We start from the raw sequence: 20,938 nt of genomic DNA, 5'->3' as shown, positions 1-20,938 counted from the left end.
GCCAGCGGCGGCGGCTTTCTACACGGGCGGAGGCGGCGGCAGGAGCGGCGAGCATGGCCCGCGCTGCGCCCGGCGCTGACTGAGGTGCGCGGGCGGGATGAGGGCGGGCGGCGTGCGGGGCGCCCCGGGCCCCTTGCTGTACAAACCCCTTCGGCGCGGGCAGCTGGCTTGGCCCAGCGGCCCAGATCGGCCGGGTCCACCCTGGCAACTTCCCCGGGCTCAGAGCTCCAGGTTCCCCCATGGGGACGGGGGTCCGCTGGTCTTGGCCTCAGTCCCCATCCCCGCCTTCTGCTTCTGCACCTCAAGCCGCTCCCAGCCCTTGAGGCGCGACTGTGCCACTCTTTGGTGGCAGCCTCCAACCTCAGCTCTAGGAAGCGCTCCCTGCCCCAGTCCTGACTTACTGTCCACTGGCTACTTCGTCTCCCCACCCCACCTCCCCCCAGCGCGCTCCCGGCCTCTGCGCTACCTGGAGACCCCTGCCCCGTTCCTCTTAGCCACAGGCTGTCTCTGCATCATCAGCACCTCTCTCCTCTTTCCCCTACTTGGCACTGCCCCCTAGCCAGCCCTCATGGCCCAGTTCTCTCCGATAAGACCTAAGAGATTGACCTCCTTCCTACTTTGGAGAAACTGAGGCATGACATAAACCAGGATCCTGGCCAAGACCGTGCTAGAACCCTTCGTTGGCTGGCTTCAGCCCATGCCTTGGAATGGAAGTCGGTTTTTATTTTCCCTCCAGCCATTCCTCTGTAACTGGACCAAACTTCCAGCCCCCTGCTGCAGCTCTGGGCTAAGCTCACTTTAGGTTCTTCTTTAGCTTTCTACCAGTTCTGTTAACCCCCTTCTCCTTCCCACAGCCCACTTCAGGCCCGCTCTGCTTGTAGAGAGTCACCCACCCAATTGCTTGTTTGTTCAAGTTAGCCTTTCCATTTCTGTTTCTTGCCAACTGCATCCATCTCCCATCTTGCCTCTTGCTTTACAGCTGCGTAAAGCACTGAAGAACAGAGTCTAAGGTATTGGGGGGTGGGGGCAGAAAAGGACTGGCAGCCTCTTCCAGCCAAGCTGCTGAGGTGGGTTCAGGGTATTCTGGGGCCTCTGGGAAACAGTCATTTCTAGCCAATAACTCACACTCCCATCTTATCTTTGGGACAGTTGTCTAGAAGCTGGTGGGTTACCCCTCCCTCTTATTATGCCTGGTGGGCTCTGAAGTCCCTCTGAGATGGAGGGAACCTCTTATCTTGGTGGCATTAGAGGAGTCCGGGAGACCACACCCCTAACACTTGTCTTGTCTTGATTCTGCTGCTAACTTTGGAGGGGTTGCCGGTTCAAGGAAGGATGTCTACTAGATGCCCCGAGCTCTTTGTGGAGGAAGGCACAGTGTCTGTTGGTGGTGATCTCAAGTTTAGTCGTGGAGTTCAGGATCTGAAGGGAAGAGGGAACTAGGGCTCAGAGAGGTGGCACAGACTTGCCTGATTTCGTTTTTTTGTTTTCTAGTCTTCCTTTCGCAAATTTGCCTTTGGGTCGCCGCTTTCAAGCCCAGTCCTCTGTTTCTCTGTGGGAAGTAGGGGGAGGGAGGGAAATCTTTGGGCCATCAGGAAGGCTCAGAAGGCTCTGGGACTTTGCTGGGGTCCGAATGAGCAATTTTGATCTGAACCAGATGGTTTGATGCTTCAGCACCCCCTCTTTAATCCCTCCCCCTTGGCTGTGAATAGGATGCCTTTAACCTTGTAACTTGAGCTTCGAGGAAGGGCCAGGGGGCCAACTGTCTCTGTGTGTGTTTATGTCTGCATCTGCACACTCGTGTGCAAGCTTGCTAGGGGCCTGTGGGAGTGACCCTGCCCAGGAATGCATTGTTGTGATGTGCTGTGGCTTGTTCATGGCCCTCTAAGAACTTTCTGAACCCAAACCCCCCAATAGGGCCAATTTCCAAACCCCTAAGAACCACTAGCCATGGCTTTGTGGGAGCATTTCCCCATATGCCAAGCTTCTGGACCTGAGACATGCCTCAGGGTGAGGATTACTCTTATTGAGAAAGCTACCTGAGCAATCTCAGGTGTCTGAAATAGCAGCTATGCGGGTGGGTTTCCAGAACTTGTGTTCTCTTTTCCCCAGTCATGGCAAGAGAAGGTCTGAGGGGTAGGAGTCTGGGAAGAGGGGTGGAAAGTGATTCCTTTGACTTCTTTTATGCCACTTCCTGCCTTGTGTATTTGATTTAGGCCCCCATTAGACTGTGCAAGGTCTTCACATGTGTGTTCTGCAAATGTTTGAGTTAAAGCAGAGGGTCATGTGGTTAAAGGTTTAGGGCAAGATTCCTTATTATAGTGGAGCAGACATCAGAATCCCCTGAAGAGCTTTTTAAAGGCACAGATTGCTGGGCCCCACTCCCAGAGTTTTCTGATTCAGTCACTCTGGGTGGGGTCTAGAATTTGCATTTCTGCTCAGCTCCTTAGGGATAACACTTTCAGAATCACTGGTTTGGGCTATTATAGTTGCTTGGGAGATTAATCCAGGCGGATGCAAGTCTTAAGAGGGACTTCCTTCCACCTTGCTTCCCAGCCCAGGCTGTTCTGGCTGCTGCACTGGGTTAGCTTTTCCTTTTGTTCTCCTGCTGCCTGCTGTTGGCTAGGTTAATGGTAGGGGTGACTTGTGGTACCCAGACCCACTGTAACCACAGAGCAGACACCACCCCATGGTTATTTGAAGAAAGGCCTCACAAAAGCAGGACATTTAGGAACTAAGGCTTTGGAAAAAGGATGGCTCTGTGGGCATGGGAAAGCAAATGCTGAACCACACCACACTTTCCCTGACTGTCTCTCAGACTGAGCAGGTTAGAGTACCTGCAAGGTGAAGTCCAATCATGGCCATGCACTTGACAGGACACCTGAGATTCTCTGAAATTTGGAAAAGAGGAATCCCTTAGATTGTGCTTTTACTTTGTGAAGCATTTTCCTCCTGTTGTTTTTCAGGAGGTTTGTAAGGCCCATCCAGATCCAGGTGGGGTTACAGAGGAACAGAGAGATGCACTGTGGGTCACCCAACGAGCCCTAGGGCTCCTGACACCAGCCTTCCGATAGAGCTCCACTAAACCAGCTGCTGATGGCTGGAATAATGGCTGGAGTTCCTGTGTGCTTAGCTACTAGCCAGGCACTGTGTTAGATGCTCTCACATGTTAGCTCATCAAATCCTCACAGCAAAATTGCAAGTTTGGCATCATTGTCCCTACGTTGTAGATGAAGAACTGAGACTTGTAGAACTTGAGCCTTGCCCAAATTCAGACAGCTCGTGAGTGGAGGATCTGGAATTCAGACTGAGATCTTTCTGATGGCATGCTTCACGTTCTTTGTCACTCAATATCTGTTTTGCCTGGTAAGCCTTTGGGTCATCTGCCCCCAGAGTCTGGTGAATTTTACTGAACCTGAAACCATGCTCGGTGTTGTTGAGGGGATAAGACCAAGTCATTGTCCTCTAGGAGCGGCTAAGCCAAGTATACCAGTGTCTATAGTAGAAGGCAGAATGGGCAGCCAAACAAGCTGGTGGCTTGTTTGTTTACAGGAAGCAGAAGCCATCCCCATAGAGTGTGTTCAGAAGGACCCTGAAGGGGCAGGTAGAGCTTCAGTGGTACCTGTGGGCTAGAGAGGTGTGCGGAGAGGTGTGCAGGCCAGAGGGAGGCCATCAAGGCGCTTATATATAGGGAGTTTTCCCTTTCGGCTGGAACATAGGAAATGTATGTCAAAAAGCACTAAGAAAATCCTGTTTGGTTACAAGCAATAACTTGACTGGCTTTGGCAGGAAAGGACTTCCTTAGAAGATTGTAGGCACTCCTAGAATCAGAGAGATGACTCAACACCCATGTCCCCTCCAGGGTCTCGGAATGGATACAGCAGGAACCAGAGGCCAGCCGACTTCAAGTTACCACTGTTGCCAGGATAAATCTGCTGCAACCATACTCAGTAATTTTGTCACCACAACTTGGGATGCACATCCCAGGGAGGAAATGGCTGGTCAGCCCAGCCTGCTGGGGAGTGCTGGCAGCATGGTAGACAATCCACCCCCCGCAAGCTCCCGCACTGTGTCCAAAAGTTAAAGTTACCAGAAGAAGAGGAAATGGACACTACAGGAGATCAGTCCAGAAAGCCACTAGGTGAGGACGAGGATTGGTAGGCGGAACATGGAGCACTTAGTTCTGACAAGTTTCTGAGCAGGCAAGGGGCAGACTGGCAGCAGTGGATAATAAGGGGACGAGAAAAGAAGGGAGGGAGTAAATGGAAAACTTAAGTAGATAGGGTCCAGGTGAGAAATAATGAAAGCTGGAATTTGGCAGTAAGAATGGAAAAGAAGAGACTGATTCTAGAGAGATTGTGAAAGTAGATCTCATCTTGTGGAACAGACACTTGATTGGCTGGGGTTGGACATTTCAGTGCGTGGGTGATGAGGTCGGTCCCTTTGGCAGACACGGGGAAGTCAGGAGGAGGAAGAGTTTGTAGGAGAAGATGATGTGGCCTTGTTTTGGAGGAGCTGCACACAGGATGCTGATGGCATATCCGGAAACCTGGTGAGCTCATTACTCCTGATTCAGTGCTCCCTGAAGTTTGGGGCCTCAGCTCTGAGGAGGAAGAGCCCCAAAGTCACAGGAGCTCTGCACCTCCTGAAAGCCGCTGGGGCTCCATGGCCCAGGCTGGGCAGGCCTGGGTCTCTTCTCTCTGCACACATGAGCGTGCTATGGGTTTCTCCTTCTTTCCCTTTTCCCCCAGTTCCCTGCCCCATGTTTTGTGCACCTGAGCTCTACTAACTCAGGGGCCTAGCTCACCTCTCTGGGGACCCGGGTTTTCAGGCTTTCCTTCTTTTCTTCTCACGATGTTTGTTAACAATAAGATCTTGCTATTAGGGCAGATATCTCCAAGTGACATTTCCGAAGGGGAGGGTCTGAACTTGTTATCTGGGGAGAGCAGGCTTTTCCTCCTGTTGTTCTGTGCTCACCAGGGATGCCTGTGTGTGTCCCTAACCAGCCTTTCTAGAGTACTTCTTGGTGCTGACTTATAAATCATTATTGTAATTACAGCATATTGTCAGTGGAGCCTTCATGTTGCCATCACAGATCTCTAAGGCTCCAGGGCATAGGCTGGGCTATGGGCCACCCCAGCTTTCTAGGTGAAAACCAGGGAAATGTTTTCTTACAGGAATAGGAAGGAGAGACCAGGGTCTTCTCTGGGGTGAGGGGCAGGAGGAACTATGCCAGAGGGCACTTTATCCCCAAAGATTCTCAGACAGAAGGTCATCTTTCAGGAGTGAAGAGGACTGTTTCCCTCAGCTCCAGCTGTTGGCATTCAAATATATGTGTTATTTTGCAATCTATAAATATAGTGCATACTACCATGTACAATAAGATGAACTAAGACCAAGGGAAATTTAGAGAAAAAATATAATTCTAAGTCTGATACCAGTGTTAAATTTTCATTTGTGTATGGTAATATTAAAACAAAACAAGCAGTTTTGGAATTGAATGTTAAAAGCATTCTCAACCCAGCTTTTTCCTTCAAGGGAGATGTGACTCTGCAAGAGGACACCCAATGAGGGAAAGCCATTTACTGGCTGCTGAGGTAGGAGGGGAGCTGGAGCCAGTGAGTTTCCTGCCCTGAGGGGCTTTGTTCTCTGTCCTCTAGTCTTCTGTTTCTTATCTCTTCCTGGATTATCATCCTTGCCCTTTAGGGTCTCATTTATCTCCTTCTCTACCTCTGTGGAGTCAGAGTAGGAAACATACCAGAGGGACACAAAAAGTAACCCCATGTCTGTGCATTTTGTGGGTGAGGCCCTTCCTGCTCCCCAGAGATCAGCCTTGCAGGACTTAGAGGGCGGGGGACCCTGGGGTATTGTGGCATGACCCAGAGACCAGAGAGAGCGGTCCTTGTCCTGCTCTGCCCTTTCTGGAATCCTTCAGTTGTAAAGTCCTAGCACCACCAGTAGGCAACAACTTCCCAACCTGAACAGATCAGTAGCCTTCTGAGGAAGAAAATCAGTAACAAATGCAAATAGCTAATTGGTCTAGGGGGAGCTGCTCTGGTGAAGAAAAATCAACAAGTTATTTATTTGTGTGGCTAAAGGGAATTTAGAGAGGTAGTGAAGAAGGGAGGGTGAGAGGCAGATTGTAGGAAGAGGCACAGGTGGGGGAATTGGGGGATGGGCTGGAGATGCCTCCTCCTCTCTCCTGTCACCCCCACACCCCACACCCACTCCCTCCTTCCTTCTTTGCAGGCCTTCTTTGGGTTGAAAGGGACATTAGTAGAACTTTTCATCTCTCCTGACCCATAGTGAAGTTCCCCCCCAACCCTCATTCCCACCCAAGTTCAGTTAAAGACAAAATACCAATCCTTTGATGCTAATGGTGAACTAGAACCAGAGTCAGGAGGAAATGAAAGTCTCTGTGGGCCTCTGCTGAGTCCTTTGGCTGTGCAAGTAAAACAGCAGCCAAAGGGACTGAAGCTATGCAGGCAAGTCAGGGGGAGGGAGAAAGCCCTTGAGTTTCTCCTGGTTCCTCTCTTTCTTGAGTTCTCTAGGGAGCTGTGTGAGTCTGGGGTTGGCAGGCGGTGAGGGATTTTCCAAGGGTTGACCCTCTCTCTGTCCTGTCCTGTCCCAGAGGTTTCCCTGGACTGATGCCTGTTTAGCCTCTGGGTTCTTGGGGCCTCTGGCATCGCTTAGAAAGAGACCCTAGGTACCACAGGAAAGAGTGAAGGGGAAGGGGAGAGGAATGGGGACCCTGTTCAGGTCCTTCTAGTGGAGAGGAGTCAAGGCCTTCCTTAGGCAAGAAGACGCTGTGAAATGGGGAGTAAACAATTTACAGTAAGAAGGTTCAGCCATAGGCCAAAGTGGCCGCTGTTTGATGAAGGAACTTCCTCAGTGCTTGAAGAATAATTCCCACTTGACCCTACAAGCAGCAGTAGGCAAACTTGTAGGATGAATGTCAATCTTAATCTCTCAAGGTGTTTTTGGTACATAACACAGAAGACACCTCACCTCCTTTCAAACCTGGTGTCTTCTTCCACCCAAGCCACCTCTTCTGGTAATTCCTACCCACCTGGGATCTGTGGGCCTCCCTTGCTCTTCATCCCATGCAAAGCAGGGAACATCCAGGCCTTTGCTGTTGGCAGCCAGTGAGGCCAACCAGGAGGCCTGAGCTGGCTGAGGACTGCAGAGCCTCAGGGCAAGGCTTACTTAGCTTTTCTAAAGGAGAAGCAGCTTGTTTGGTCAGGGGACCCCCTCCATGATTTTCGCAGCACAGGACCCAGTCTGGTTGCATGCATACAGGGCTTTTGCTGCCTTAGCTACCCACAGGGGGTTTGATGCTGTGTGACCCAGGGCAAGTCCCTGCCTCTCCCCAGGCCTCAGAGTCTGAATACAGACTGCTCTCAAGCCATCTGGTAGACCCAACAGAGAAACACCGTGTTCTGAGTGGGGAGGTAATGCTGGAGGCCCAGGAGGCCACTATGTGGTCCAGACATTTATAGGGTTCAGTTTGACTTTTATTCTAACCTGCTTGGATGCACTAAACAGCAGCCAACCTGCTGTGGCATCTCTGGAGAATTTGGGCTCTTAGAGCCGAAACATCTGTCCCTGTTCCCACCTCCTAACCTGTGATTTGATTCTGTCCTGAGTTGAGACCAGACAGAAAAATCCATCTGGTCTCTTGTCACATTCCTCCCTTCCTATACTGGCAACTGGTTAGGCCCCAGAGTGACTGTTTATAGGGTTCCTATTTTTCTCTGCTCCCCATTCTATTATGCCACCTTCTCATGACCTGGGCTTTGCTCTAGCCGGGGTTTTTCTTTTTCCCCCAAAGCCAGAGTGGGAGGTAAGATCACAGACTGATCACAGGAGGGGGCACATCAGTGGCATGGATACAGAGCAGGTGTGCTAGGAGTTGAGAACACATATGGAACACAGAGGGGAGGGCTTCATAGTAGAGGAGGGGAGGGCAGTGAGGAAAAGCCCACATTCACCAGGATGCAAAGGTCTAAACTGAAAGGGCAGGGCACAAGTAGGTACCTTGAGACCAGTTTGGACAGAGCATAAGGTTTCTTGGATAATTGCCCAAGTAGGAGGGCCAGGATGGAGGGGATCTGGCCCAGAAATGGGCCCCAAGACCTACCGTGGTGCAGGAAGGCACAGGCTTTGTCGCAGGACTGGCTAGTGACACAAGGACTGTGCTTGTAGGAAGTGTGGGAGGAGTTGTTAATGATTGGTTGTTCTCCACAGGCTGTGAGCCTGCCAAAGGTCAGTCTGATAAGAGGGAAGAGATAGACTCCTTGAGTTTTATACTCCCGACAGCTGCCTTCTCTCAGCCAGCCCCACAGATACTGACAGTCTATTGTGGCACTGCTCTTGGTCTATCTCCTCTCCTTCCTGAAATACTCAGTCCCTGGCTTCCGCCCAGCTGGGTTTCCCTGCCTGGCCGCCAGCTCCTGTTCCCATCTGTGGTCAGATGAGGCCTGCACTGGGGGAGGAGTCAGTCCTGGCAAGACCGAACCAATTCTGAGCCTGACCCCAGGGTGGGAAGCCACCCTAGGGTGAAGCCAGGGCTTTGGACTAAGCATCGGCTTCTGGACCTGCCTGGTCCATTTTGGTCTCAGGATTAGCTTGCCGTTCATCTAGCCAGGTCTGGCATTCGGGTAGGTCTGGCTCTTTTGCTGGGAAGATTCAGAGATGGGGATCTGATGGGATCTGCATTTGTCAAGATCACTTTGGCTTCCCTGTGGACAGTGCATTGGAGGGCTTCTAGTAGGTCTGGGGCTTTAGCAGTCATGGGGCTACTGTAGGTGAAGGATGACAGTGCCCTGGATAGTGTGATAGTGACAGACACATAGAAAAGTAAAAAGATGAGAGGTTTAGGTGGTAAAAATCAGGTGCTCTTGGTACGAGGCTGGCTGAGGGTGATTGAAGGAAAGGAGGGCATAGATGGCTTCCAGGTTTCAGGGTTGGATGGATGATGTCCCTTTCCCAGAAACTGGGAACACAGAAAGAGGACAAGGCTTGGGAGCTTAGAGCATGCATGAGTTTGGTTTGGAGCAGGTTGAGTTTGAGGTATTTGGGGGGCACCTCTAAGGTATGTCATCAAGGGGTGGCATCCAGAAATGAAGAGACTATATGGGTCTAGAATTCAGGGGAATGTTGGCATCATCTGAAGTGCCAGATATGACTCTTAACAGGTTGAGAAACAGATTTGGAAGGGGATCCCCCAAAATCCATTGCCAGACGAGCAATGGAATCAATTTCCCATTGTATCCCATAGCCAAGGTCTATGTTCTCTTCCCCTGCCTGATTCAATTAGCTCAGGGCCTGGCCAGGCATCAAGAGGCATGACACCCTCCCTTGCTGAGTCATCCATGTGGTTGAGGGACTATCAGTGGACAGTGCTGACCCCGGACCACCCAGGAAGGCCATGCGTGTCAGAGTCTTCCTCACCATCAGCATATCTGGACAGTATCTCTGGCTGGAGCAGGACTAGAGTCCTGGCCAGAACTAGGCCACTGCTTGGGTATCTCAGGACCGCTTCTATTCATGTGGACTCTGAGGTGGGGTTGACCTATCAGAGACAGAATTTTAGGGACAGATTCAGGGCAGTACTTCTGCATCAGATGGCAAGTTATACAGTAAGTGGCTTTTAAAAAATTCCTTTAAATGAAATGGAAGTTGGCTGTACATATGTGCAAGATTGTATCAGTTGGACTTCTACAATTAAAAAGGCCAACTCATAGTGCCTCAGGTTGACTCAGAGCTGAGGGTGTGGCTGGCTACATGCAGGGAAGATGGGTGGTAGGGCTCAACCAACATCCATCTCACTGTGTGATCACTGGGTCACTGCTATGTGTGATGACACCACTCTTGGTTCCCATTGGCCTACTGCCAGGACTAGCCCTACCCCCACTACGGTGACTGTAATGCATTTGAGGCTCCGGTTGGCCAGGCCTGGGTTATATGGCACAGAAATGGAAATTTGAAGAGAGGTAGGTCCCCAAAGGAAAGTAGGGTTTTCATCCACTACAGAGACACCACATGTTGAGGCAGCCAGCAATGCAAGGTGTGCATTTGGACTCAGGGAGATCTTGCAGTAGTTCTGTGGCCTGACTTACATGTCAGTGACACCACTGTGGACAAACTGATAAGAATTTATTGCCATTTATTAATTGTCCTTATTAAGAACTAAATGCTAAAATGTAGAATGGGGGACACCTGGGTGGCTCAGTCGGTTAAGTGTCCATTTGGCTCAGGTCATGATCTCATGGTTCGTGAGTTCCCCATGTTGGGCTCTGTGCTGATAGCTCAGAGTCTGGAGCCTGTTTGGATTCTGTGTCTCCTTCTTTCACTGTCCTTCCCTCCCTCCTTCTCTCTCTCTCTCTCTCTCTCTCTCTCTCTGTCAAAACTAAATAAACATTAAAAAAAATAAAATTAAATGTAGAATGGAACTTCAAATCATCGAGCCATTCCATTTACAGATCAGGAAGTAGAAGTTGAGAAATTTGCCCACTGCCCTCAAATCAGAAGATGGAAGAACCCAGACTGGAACCCAGGTCATCCGACGTAGGCTGGGGGCTCTTTCCAGTGTGATGTGGGGTTTTTTTTTTAGGTGTTTTCTCACTGTTTCAACTTCCTATCCACAAGGAGTGATTCATCCCTGGGACTACAGGTCAAAGAGCTGACACAATCAGGTTACAGCCAAAAGTCCCTTCTTTGTGGTGGCCCAGAGCCATCTGCATGGTGGATACTGTTATGCAGTGTCTGTCTGAGAAGGGGGCGACACTCAATGTGGGTTCAAACTGGTCCCAGTAAACAGAGGAGGCGCTAGCCCAACTCACGGGCTTCTGCCTTGGTGCTGCCTTCATCTGTCCCCTTGGCTTCCTGAGTGTTCACTGTCCTCCGTATCGTTTCCTGGTGGGGCCTGGATGTAGCTCTAGGGCTGTTGTGCTTTCTGGATTATGTTGGGTTATTTCCTACTGGGGACAGTTGTGCCCCTCTGTCTTCTCCCTCGGAAGAAAACACCCAGAACTGTGGTGCCAGTTTCAGGAACAGATAGATAAGTAACAGAGTTTTGACTTCCACCTCCAGTTTGTGAGGGAACAGATATTTGACCCAACTTGGCAGCGCCAGGAATGAGGTGTTGTAGAAAGAGCTCTGGGCTTTGAGCCTCCAACTTAAAAGAGGCTTGACATTCATTCTGGCACAGGCTTCTTGCCTTGGGTGGGTCACTTCCCTGAGGCTCTGGTCCAGATAGGGAAGGCTGTGCCCGTGAGGGGCTTTGGGGGAATTTGAAAGCGTGAATGTTGTATTAACAAAATGCTGGAAGTCTAGGAGCTGGAGGGCAATCCTCACCAGCTCCTCAGTGCTCAGAGAATGAGGTGGGGCTCTTCTGAGTTGGGGACTGAATTCTTTCATTCCGACCATCTTATCGTACATCTTTCCTCTTGCCCTTCAGATATTTGTGGACAGCCAGTTAGTTCTTCCCTCCTGAACTGTCTGCCAGCCCAGACTGACCAGTGTGCTCAGTCTGCCCCTCATGCTCATCTCCCGGAGCGCCCCCCCTCCCTGTTTCAGCCTGGGACCATGTTCTAAGTGGTCACCCAGCCTGGCTCACACTTCCATGTTCCCTTAGGCTTAGCCACCTGCCTCTCTCCTCTCAGTGAGGCTGAAACTCCTGGTACCTCAGGTACGTAGCACAGCTTACAGTCCTTGCTTATTTCATTTTGGCAGGGATGAGGCAAGTGGGGCAGGCATTATGCTCATGTTACAGTTGGAGTCGCTGGGGCCCAGAGAGTTATGATCTGCCTGAAGACACAATTGTCAAACAGCAGAGCCATTTCTGGAACTGAGCTCCTCTGGGGTTAGTCCAGTGTTCACTGTTAAATGTTGACTCATAGCAACATATTGGGGTGGGGATGCCCTGGTCTCACCAGATAAGCAAAGCGCTTAAGTCTGGCGCCTTAACCCACTCCGCCATCCTGACACCAAGTAAAGCGCTTGAAAGCAGGCTTGGGACCCCCTCTTCATAGGCCCCAGATCACCCCTGGATAGCTCCAGTCCTAAACAAGTGCATCCCTGTATAATGACAAACTAAAATAAGCCAGACAACAGAGACTGCTCCCTGGGGACCATTGTAATGGACCCTGGTCTGTGTATTCCTTCCTTCCACATCCCCATGAAGTTGGCATCAGCAGTGCTTATCATGATGGATATCATCTTAGCCAGATCGAGGGGGCTGAGTCACTTCTGGAGAATTGGACTGGGGAGGGCCCATTGCTCCCACACGCCTGACTCCCCTTACCTGGGAGTGAGCCTCAGAGGCAGTGCAAGGTAACAGCTAATATTGTCTCTTCCCAGAGGTGGTGAGGTACATTACCCAGCAACCTTGAGGATGTTCTGTATCCCAGGGCCCTGCCTGAGTCAGTCACAGCATATTATCAACTCCTCAGTAAAGAAAAAGATTGCTCAGGCAAAGCAAGGATGAAGTGAAAGCAAGTATTGGGCATGGCCCAGCACAGCACAGGGCTCTCCAGTTTACTGGCCACTTGCTCTCTGCCTCCTGAAGTGACACAGAGAAAGCAGGGAGACAGGATAGGGGTGCTTCCCAAAGCTGCCTGCAAAGTTGGTGCTGGAAGTCCCTGATGGCACCAAGCTGAGCAAAGACTCAGGGCTTCTAAATGGAACTTCCAAAATCTTTGTTGGAAAGGCCACATCCAGAAGACACAGCAACCAAGCAAGGGGCCCAACTCCGGGCTCCTCTATCCTTTTACTCTGCTTCTCTCAATCTCTACCTCCAGGGGAGAGAGAGGACATCATTTCCCTTTAATCTCCTATCCAAGCATGGCTACAACACCTTCTTTGGGTTTCCATTAGCATAGCTGCTATAGGCTGACCTTTCCAAATGACAATACTAACTATAAAAGAAGAACAAAACAAAGCTAAAGATAGAGAATAAAAGCAGCCTGGCTCAAGAGTGCAGATGACTGGTTTGTTTTTAGGGTTTTCAGAGTACTCCGCTGCAGGAGATACCTACCTCCAGGCCAGCATAACTCCGCATGCCCTTCTGCCAGAGTCTCTGGCCTCCTAGTGCTGACCTGCCTCCCTGTCTAAGGCAACCCTTGGGACCCATACTATCATGAATCCTCTCCAGGAGTTCTGGACTATCTCCTGATCGAGTGGCCGGCCCACCCTCCTCTCTAACCAGGGCTTGCTGGCTCCGTCCTTAGGTCCCAGAGGATTAGCACCTACATAGCTGTACCCTATAAGGGTTCTTTCTTATTCTAAGTAAGCCTTGCAATAGGACCCATTTCTTGACACAGGGCTCATGCCCCAGCTTGGCCCATGGCTGCCATTGAAGGGCTGGTGGTTCGCCAACAGCTGATCTTGTCAGGAACTGTACAAGTCTCCGCCCCCCCCCCCTGCCCCCGCCCCCGGTTCCTTCCTCCCACTGGGCTGTAAGAATAGAAACTGATAAGAAGTGGGCCTGGTCAATGGGAGTTTTTTTGGGTGGATTAGGGAAAAGATCATCTGGGTTTAAAAACCAAAACCAAAAAACCCACTGAAGTCATCTAGTCTTGATGCAGGAAGTAGATGTGAGCCTGGTCATAAAGCTGCGTTTCCAGCCTGCAGCACTGCTCTGTGTCCTACCTGGCATATGGGTGATGTCCAGGAGCCAGGTCTCCACACTCCAAAGTGCTGCCTGCCAGCATGCACAGTGCTCCCATTTCATACCAAATGTTCAGATGAAGACACAGAAAAGCAAAAGAACCACCACCTCACAAGGAAATGAGGGGGCAGGATGGATAGAAAAAGGTAGGTTGTCATCAGTTATAGCCTGATGTCCCCACCCTGCTAAGGTTGGAGCCCTTTAAAGAAATTTGCCCAGTGCAAAGTAAGCTTCCATGCCTGCAGCCCAGGCTGTCACCTTCATGGCCCCAGAGGCTCTAGAAGACATTCCACCTGAGTAGCTTGGCTGGGCCATGAGGATTGAGAAGCCAGAGTTCCTACCAACCCAGTGGAAGAGGTGTGGCACATTCCTGGGACTGATGACAGAGCCTTGCTCCCACCTGTACCTTTAAGCATGATGTGAGCCCTCACTAAGTGAGCATTCTGCTCCTGACTTCCGGCCCCTGAGCTGGGAGAGGGAAGAATCCCAGAACAGGTTCTGGAGCACTCTGAGAGCACCGTTTCTGGACCCACGTGCCCCAGAAGCTCTGTCAGAATTGTTGGTGTCATAGCTTGTCCTCTGCTTTGGAGCGGTAGCCAAGCCCATCTCAGGATGCCACCCGTGAAGAACATGGCTTCCCTCTGGTTTGTCAAGGGCCTGGAACCCTGGTGGGGTGTGTGCATGCAGTGACAGTACAGACCTGTCACCCTGCTTCCTGGGCCCCTCTCTTGCAGGTCCACAGTCCTGGCAGTTGGGTATGACCTCTTCTCTGGCATTCTCTCCCCTATCCTCCCATCCCACAGAGGATGTGGGGATAGTTGCTAGAGTTTTAAGTGAAGTCCTTCAACTCAGTCTGAAGTTTGAGCCTAGCTGAAGTTTGAGCCACAGAGATGGTGGTCTGGAAACTTCTAGAAGAATAGCTTCTCCTTTCTTTAGATGTGCACTAGCAAGACTTGTATGTGCCCTAGCTCAGCCTTTCTCCATCCTCCCCTGCTGGGGTCTAGTGGGCCTGAGTCTTCTTGCAGGTGGACGGAAGGGAGAACCCCTTGCAGAACCCATTTCCGTGGTCCAGGCTTGGAAAGGGGCACGAAAGGGCTATGGCAGAAAGTAGGAACACCAGTCCTGGTCCTTTCCCCAAAGTGAGGGTGAAAGTGGCCAGAAAGTGGTCAGGAATTCTGGTTTTGCCCTCCAAGGGCTGGGAGAAAGAGTGCTGGTTGGGAGTTAGAGAGGGAAATGCCTGGCCCCTCTCCACCATTTTTCCTGAATTATAGCTCCTTAAGGAGCTTTGCCCTTTGTCCCCCACCCCTGGAGCTTCCTTCCCAGTCTGCCCGCTCCTGCAGAGGATTGTTTCAGGAAGCTCTCTGGGTTTGGTGAGCCATGTTTTCACTGGCCGATTCCCTGCCACTCAGGTGAAGGCTTGGGGAGGAGAGGGTTGAATGTTACCTGGAGAAACCATGCTCTTCCTTTTCACTTCTCCTGGGAAGGGAGATGGAGTGCGAAGAGACTCTCTCCTAAACCTTCTCTTAGACCCGCTCCCCCCACCCCGGTGTAGAGGGAGCATGTGTGTTTCCAGGAGTCAGTGTTGAGGAGCATTGGATTAATTCCACGTTTCTAAGAAGAGCATGAGGGCTCCCTTTTCTTTTTCTTTTTCTTTTTCTTTTTTTTTAAGCTTATTTACTTATTTTGAGGGAGCACACAGGGATGGGGATAACAGAGAGAGAGGGAGAGAGAATACTAAGTAGGCTCCTCATTGTCAGCATGGAACCTGATGCAGGGCTCCAACTCACAAACCGTGAGATCATGACCTAAGCCAAAATTAAGAGTTGGATGCCCAACCAACTGAGCTGCCCAGGTGCCCCAAGGAGGGCTCTCTTTGATAAGAGTGAGTTTGATGCAGAGCATGGTCCTTTTCCCCAAGGCAGCTGTAAACTGAAGATTGATTCATCTCTTCCTTCTTGGAGCTCTCAGCTCAGCCCTCCATCGGTGCTCTGGCTGGTGGGTATTGCTCTGATGTGCCCCTCCAGAGGCCCCTGAGAAAGACTGTGGAAACACATCAACAGATCCCACCTCTTTACAGGACAAGGCCTGCAGTTGGGACTTGGAATGCCAGTCTCTGAGGTCCGCTGCCCCATGGCGTTCCCATGGCAGGGCAGCCCTCCTAGAGTAAGCCTGGGCTAGCAAAATCAAGAAGCCTGGGTGGCAGGCGGGCTGGAGGGGTTGAGGGAGTCCTCAAAACAGAGGACCTCCATTCTCTGCTTTTGAACAGAGCAAGAGCCACAAGGCCATAGAAAGAAGGGTTTTGCTAAGGGCAGTGGATGTGGCTATATAAGAGGGGAGAGGGAGTGGGGCCCTTTCCATGCTGTCGGCCACTCCCTGGTGGCAGTTATATCTGTTGAATGAATGCATCCTCTGCCTTCCTCTTGAGATTCAAAGCATTCCTGAGACATCCAGACACATGCAGAAGGAAAAGGAAGCCCTGACAGCTTTTCTGTGGCTCTTCATTAAACATCTATGGTGGGACTGTGATCTGAACCATAAACAGTGATGAATGGCCAAGCCACCTGGCACCTGGCACTTTAAAGAAAATCTGAGCTGATTATTGGCACCCTAGTCCCCTGTTCCCTGGGAGGTGATATGGTCAAGTTTAATTGTCCCAGGGAGTCAGAGTTGGGCACTAAGATCTAAGCTCCCAGCTTTCCAGAGTCCTCTCTGGCTTGCTCTGGGCTACCAGTCATTTATCCCACTCCTGCTTCCTCTAAAAGTCCCCAGAGAAACTTTGATTTATTTTCTAAACTCCTACCTTCAGGGTGTTCTACCTGTCTCCTGTCTCTCTTAATGTCTGAAGTTTTCAGCCCTATGGAGAAACTCCTTTAACGGTGTCTTTTGTGGAATCTTGCCGCTGACTGTGGCTGGAGAGCCCATAGACAAGTATGGTTGGGCCTAGGGCAACTGTTTAGAACCAGCTCTCGGCAGGCGTGTGTTCCACATGATCTAATGAAGTGGCAGCTGGGGAAGATGTGACAGGCCCTGTGATCCCCAAGCTGTGCCACAGGATAGACCTAGCACTCCTCTGTGCATAGCCTGGGGTAAGGGTCAGTCAGCCAGGGCAGAGCGGACTATGAGACCTCCGGTCCACCTCACCTCCCTGGAAGCTGCTGCCTGCCACTGTGGGGACAACGGGCAGTGCCTGTGGGAAAGGAAGCTCTAGAGCCAGACCCTGGTGGTGCTGACCCAAGGAAGGCTGGAGGAAGGGTAGGGTGCTGAGGGATCTGAGCCAGGGCTGTGCAGTGGAGGTTATCCTCGTGATGCCTAACCAGGGTCATGGGGCTCCAGACCAGAAGAATTGCCCCAAACTGGGGCTGACAGAACTGTGGCCCTAAACCTACCCAACCCAGGAGCACAGGCTCTGATCTAGAAGACTTACGCCTTTCATCCTTACACAAACCCTTCCAGAGATGGATGAGATTCCCATTTGACAGATAAGGACACATCAGAAAGGTTAAATGGTTGATTACTTGTCAGTTAATAGCTGACACTAGCAAAGCCAGAATGTGAGTCCAAGTTTTTCCAAGGGCTTTCTTCTTTGGGGAGGCAAGACTGGAAAGAGGCTTTGAGCTGGGGCAAATAGATGGGAGATCTTCCGTGACCTGGCTAGGGGGAGATGTAGCCCGTAGCCTGCAGTGCCTAGAGACTTCCATTTTAGCAGCCCTCGTGTGTCCCTGCTGACAGAAACTTAAGACTGGGGCACTTTGGCCATTTATACACACATTTTTTCTATTGCTTCTGACTTGCTAAATCTGATTTGTACCTAAGGCCACATGTTTCTTGGTGGTCCACAAGAAGTTGGAGAAAGCTTTCACTTGTAGAAGGTTAGAACTGGAAGAGTGGGGGCAGAATATAATTATCACTTCCATCTGCATACTTACATAATGATTTATAAAATGATTTCAAAGCATTTCTTCATTACCATGACGTCCTCTGATTATTATAATCCTGGGGTTATATATGGAGATGATACTCAGCTGAACAAGGGTTTTTTTTGTTTGTTTGTTTTGTTTTTTTTATGTAGGCCAGTGCTAGGTCCCACAGTGATACAGGAATGATGAATGAAACACATGGTCTTTGTACAACTAGAGTTTGTATTTTGAGTGAAGGAGATAGACATTTACGTGTCTTTTTAGGCTCTGTATATGATTTTAATAAATATGGGCCAGATTTGGCCTGTGGTCCAAATTAGTTCATAACCCCTAGAGGGTAGGGTATAGTGAGAGATGAGGCTTAGGAGGGTGGCCTGAGTTAGGGATCCCTGAATGCTGTGCTAAAGAGCTTGATCTTGGCCCTAATGGGTGCCCTATCTCATATGCTTTTGAATGCAGGAAAATGATGAGTTTGTTCAGTCTGAAGTGTCATAAGGACATGCTGAAGAGACAGTTGAGAATGTAGGTCTAAAACTCCAAGTACAAGGCAGCAACGGATTTGGAAGGGGGTGGAGGAAAGAAGCAAAAAGGGCTGAGGGCAGAACCTTTGGGGTGCATTACAAGCCTAATGAGACAAGCAAGTGTCTGATTCAAGAAAGTAGATTGTGATGACTTAGAAGTCAAAGTGGTGCACAGCAAGCAGTCCTCTCTGTCTCACAGAGGAAGAAGGTGGAAGTAGAATTGCTTTCTTCTGATTGTTCAAGAATCTTGGCCTGAAAAGAAAATGTCTTGCTGCCCAGTGACAGCCTGCCCTAGAATTTGGCTCCTGAATCCACGGCTCTTCTTTTTTTTTTTTTTTAAGTTTGTTTGTTTATGTACTTATTTATTTAATTTATTTGTTGGTTTGTTTATTTACTTAAGTAATCACTACACCCAACATGGGCCTCGAACTCATGATCCCAAGATCAAGAGTCAAGAGTCATCTGCTATTTTTTCTTTTTTTTGTATTTATTAAAAAATTTTTTTCCCAATGTCTGTTTTTGAGAGAGAGAGAGAGAGAGAGAGCAAGGGGAGGGGAAGAGAGAGAGGGAGACACAGAATCTGAAACAGGCTCCAGGCTCTGAGCTGTCAGCACAGAGCCCAACATGGGGCTCGAACCCACGAACCGTGAGATCATGACCTGAGCCGAAGTCGGCCACTCAACCAAGACACCCAGGTACCCCTTTCTTTTTTTTTAATGTTAGAGTTTCTTTGGTCTTTTTTTTTTTCTTTTTTTTAACGTTTATTTATTTTGAGAAAGAGAGAGAGTGCACAAGGGCAGGGAAGAGGCAGAGAGAGAGGGAGGGAGAGAATCCTAAGCAGGCTCCATACTGTCAGCACACAGAGCCCAACACAGGGCTTGATCGCACAAACAGTGATATCATGACCTGAGCCAAAATCAGGATCAGAGAGGCTCCACCGACTGAGCCACCCAGGCAACCCAAGAATCACCTGCCCTTTTGACTGAGCCAATCAGGTGCCCCAATCCACGGCTCTCCTGATACAATTGAAACAAAAACCTGGGCCTCCTGTAAGCAGGCTGGGGACTCAAAAGAATCACCCTTTCATCAAGGGTGTCCTTATGGCCAGTTTGCCTTTTTTCATGGCCAGATAAAAGACTGTGAAATGGTCAAGTGGTATTGAAGAGGGGCTGATGGCTTGGGTGGCCTTCCCCTGTGAATGCCTAGTTAGACCACATCTGAAAGATCCTGTTTGCAAATCTGCCCACCCCATCCCTCCCCTCAAGGGGGACTGTAATGAAAATGGGGTGGATGGGAGAACAGTTGTAATCGGGACTCTTGATCAGCTTACCCAGGCTTTCCAAGTCTGCTTCCTTCAGAGTTCTGGCTGGAGTTCTGTGAATCTTGTAGAGATGGTTTGATATGCCTTCCCAGGAGACTGGTATTGGCAGGGATCCCCAGTTACTTGGTACAGATGGTTTAATCCAACTCATCCAAGTCAAGATGGCACTATAAATTTATATCTAAACACATAGCAGTAATATACAAAAAGATAAAATTCTAAAAACATAGTCATACACTCCCCCTCCTTCCCCACACACAAAATGACAAACATCCCTGTAATGAGAAATGGAACAGGAACACAAAGAGGAGAGCAGGGCTGAAGCTGCAGGCCTGCTGATCTCTGAGTCTGGAAGCAGCTGGAAGTCTGGGGCAACAGAGCTATAAAGTTCTCCACATGAAGCATGGAATTAGAGTTTGTACACTGCTTGAACTCAGAGGCTGGGAAAGTAGGTAAAAAGAAAAACTTGCTTCCCACCCTGCCCTGGAGCTACGCCTTATTTGTAAAGATGCTTACCTAGGGAGAAAGAACCTCACATCCTGGACCTAAGCTGAGTGAGTGCTATAAGATTTGATTCTAGAGCCAGAGGACCTGGGGAGATAATGGTGAAAACCCCTAGACAGGGAGGCAAAAGTAAAATATAAGAGATAAGATGAATTTATACACTAAAGTTTAGAAACACAGGAGGGAAACTAATGAGAAAAAAGAACCAATAAAAATTAAAGAAAAATTTACCTCAGAAGAAATGAAAATAACAGAGCAATTAGAAAATACCTTTAGAGGTGCCTGGGTGGCTCAGTGGATTAAGTGTGGACTTTTTTTTTTTTTTACATTTATTTATTTTTGAGAGACAGAGCACAACCAGGCATGGGGCAGAGAGGGAGAGACACACACTCACACAATAGGAAGCAGGCTTCAGGCTCTCAGCTGTCAGCACAGAGCACACGGGCTTGAACCATGAGATCATGACCAGAGCAGAAGTCAGACGCTTAACCAACTGAGCCAGCCAGGCACTCCCAAATGCCAACTCTTGATTTCAGCTCAGGCCATGATCTCATGGTCTATGAGAATGAGCCCTGCACTGAGCTCTGTGCTGACAGCATGAAACCTGCTTGGGATTCTCTCTCCCCCCTCTCTCTGTCCCTCCCCTGCTCACATTCTCTCTCTCTCTCTCTCTCTCTCAAAATAAATAAATAAATAAACTTTAAAAAAGACCCTCAAAGAGATAAGGAAACATGAAATCCATTAAAGAAAAGAAAGGGAAGTTACAAATGGAAGAAGAAACAGGAAAATGTCAGTATGAAAATTACTAAAAATCAAGCAGTGAAAAATAGTGTCATTTGAATTTGAAACAGTAGATACTACTCTAGCCTGGACCCAGAATTCATGAATTGGAACCGAATATTGAGGACTCCATCTAGAACACAACATAGATGTGAAGGACAGATTGATAGGCTTTAGCACATACATGATAGGAATTCCAAATATGAGTCAAGAAAATGGCAAGGAA

General features: G+C 49.6%; 1 protein-coding gene across 1 annotated transcript in view; it reads left to right on the top strand.

The window, feature by feature from the left end:
• The window catches only part of ST3GAL2 (ST3 beta-galactoside alpha-2,3-sialyltransferase 2), a 46,476-nt gene continuing 25,538 nt past the window's right edge, over positions 1–20,938 (top strand). Inside the window, exon 1 of the mRNA XM_029925707.1 lies at positions 1–84. The gene's annotated coding sequence lies outside the window, so the exon portion shown is untranslated. The remainder of the gene's footprint in view (positions 85–20,938) is intronic.

The sequence above is a fragment of the Suricata suricatta genome, chromosome 16 (assembly GCF_006229205.1).
Source record: "Suricata suricatta isolate VVHF042 chromosome 16, meerkat_22Aug2017_6uvM2_HiC, whole genome shotgun sequence".
In the NCBI taxonomy this organism is placed as follows: Eukaryota; Metazoa; Chordata; class Mammalia; order Carnivora; family Herpestidae; genus Suricata; species Suricata suricatta.
Note: the sequence above shows the minus strand (reverse complement) of the source record. Positions and strands in the feature narration are given on the sequence as shown.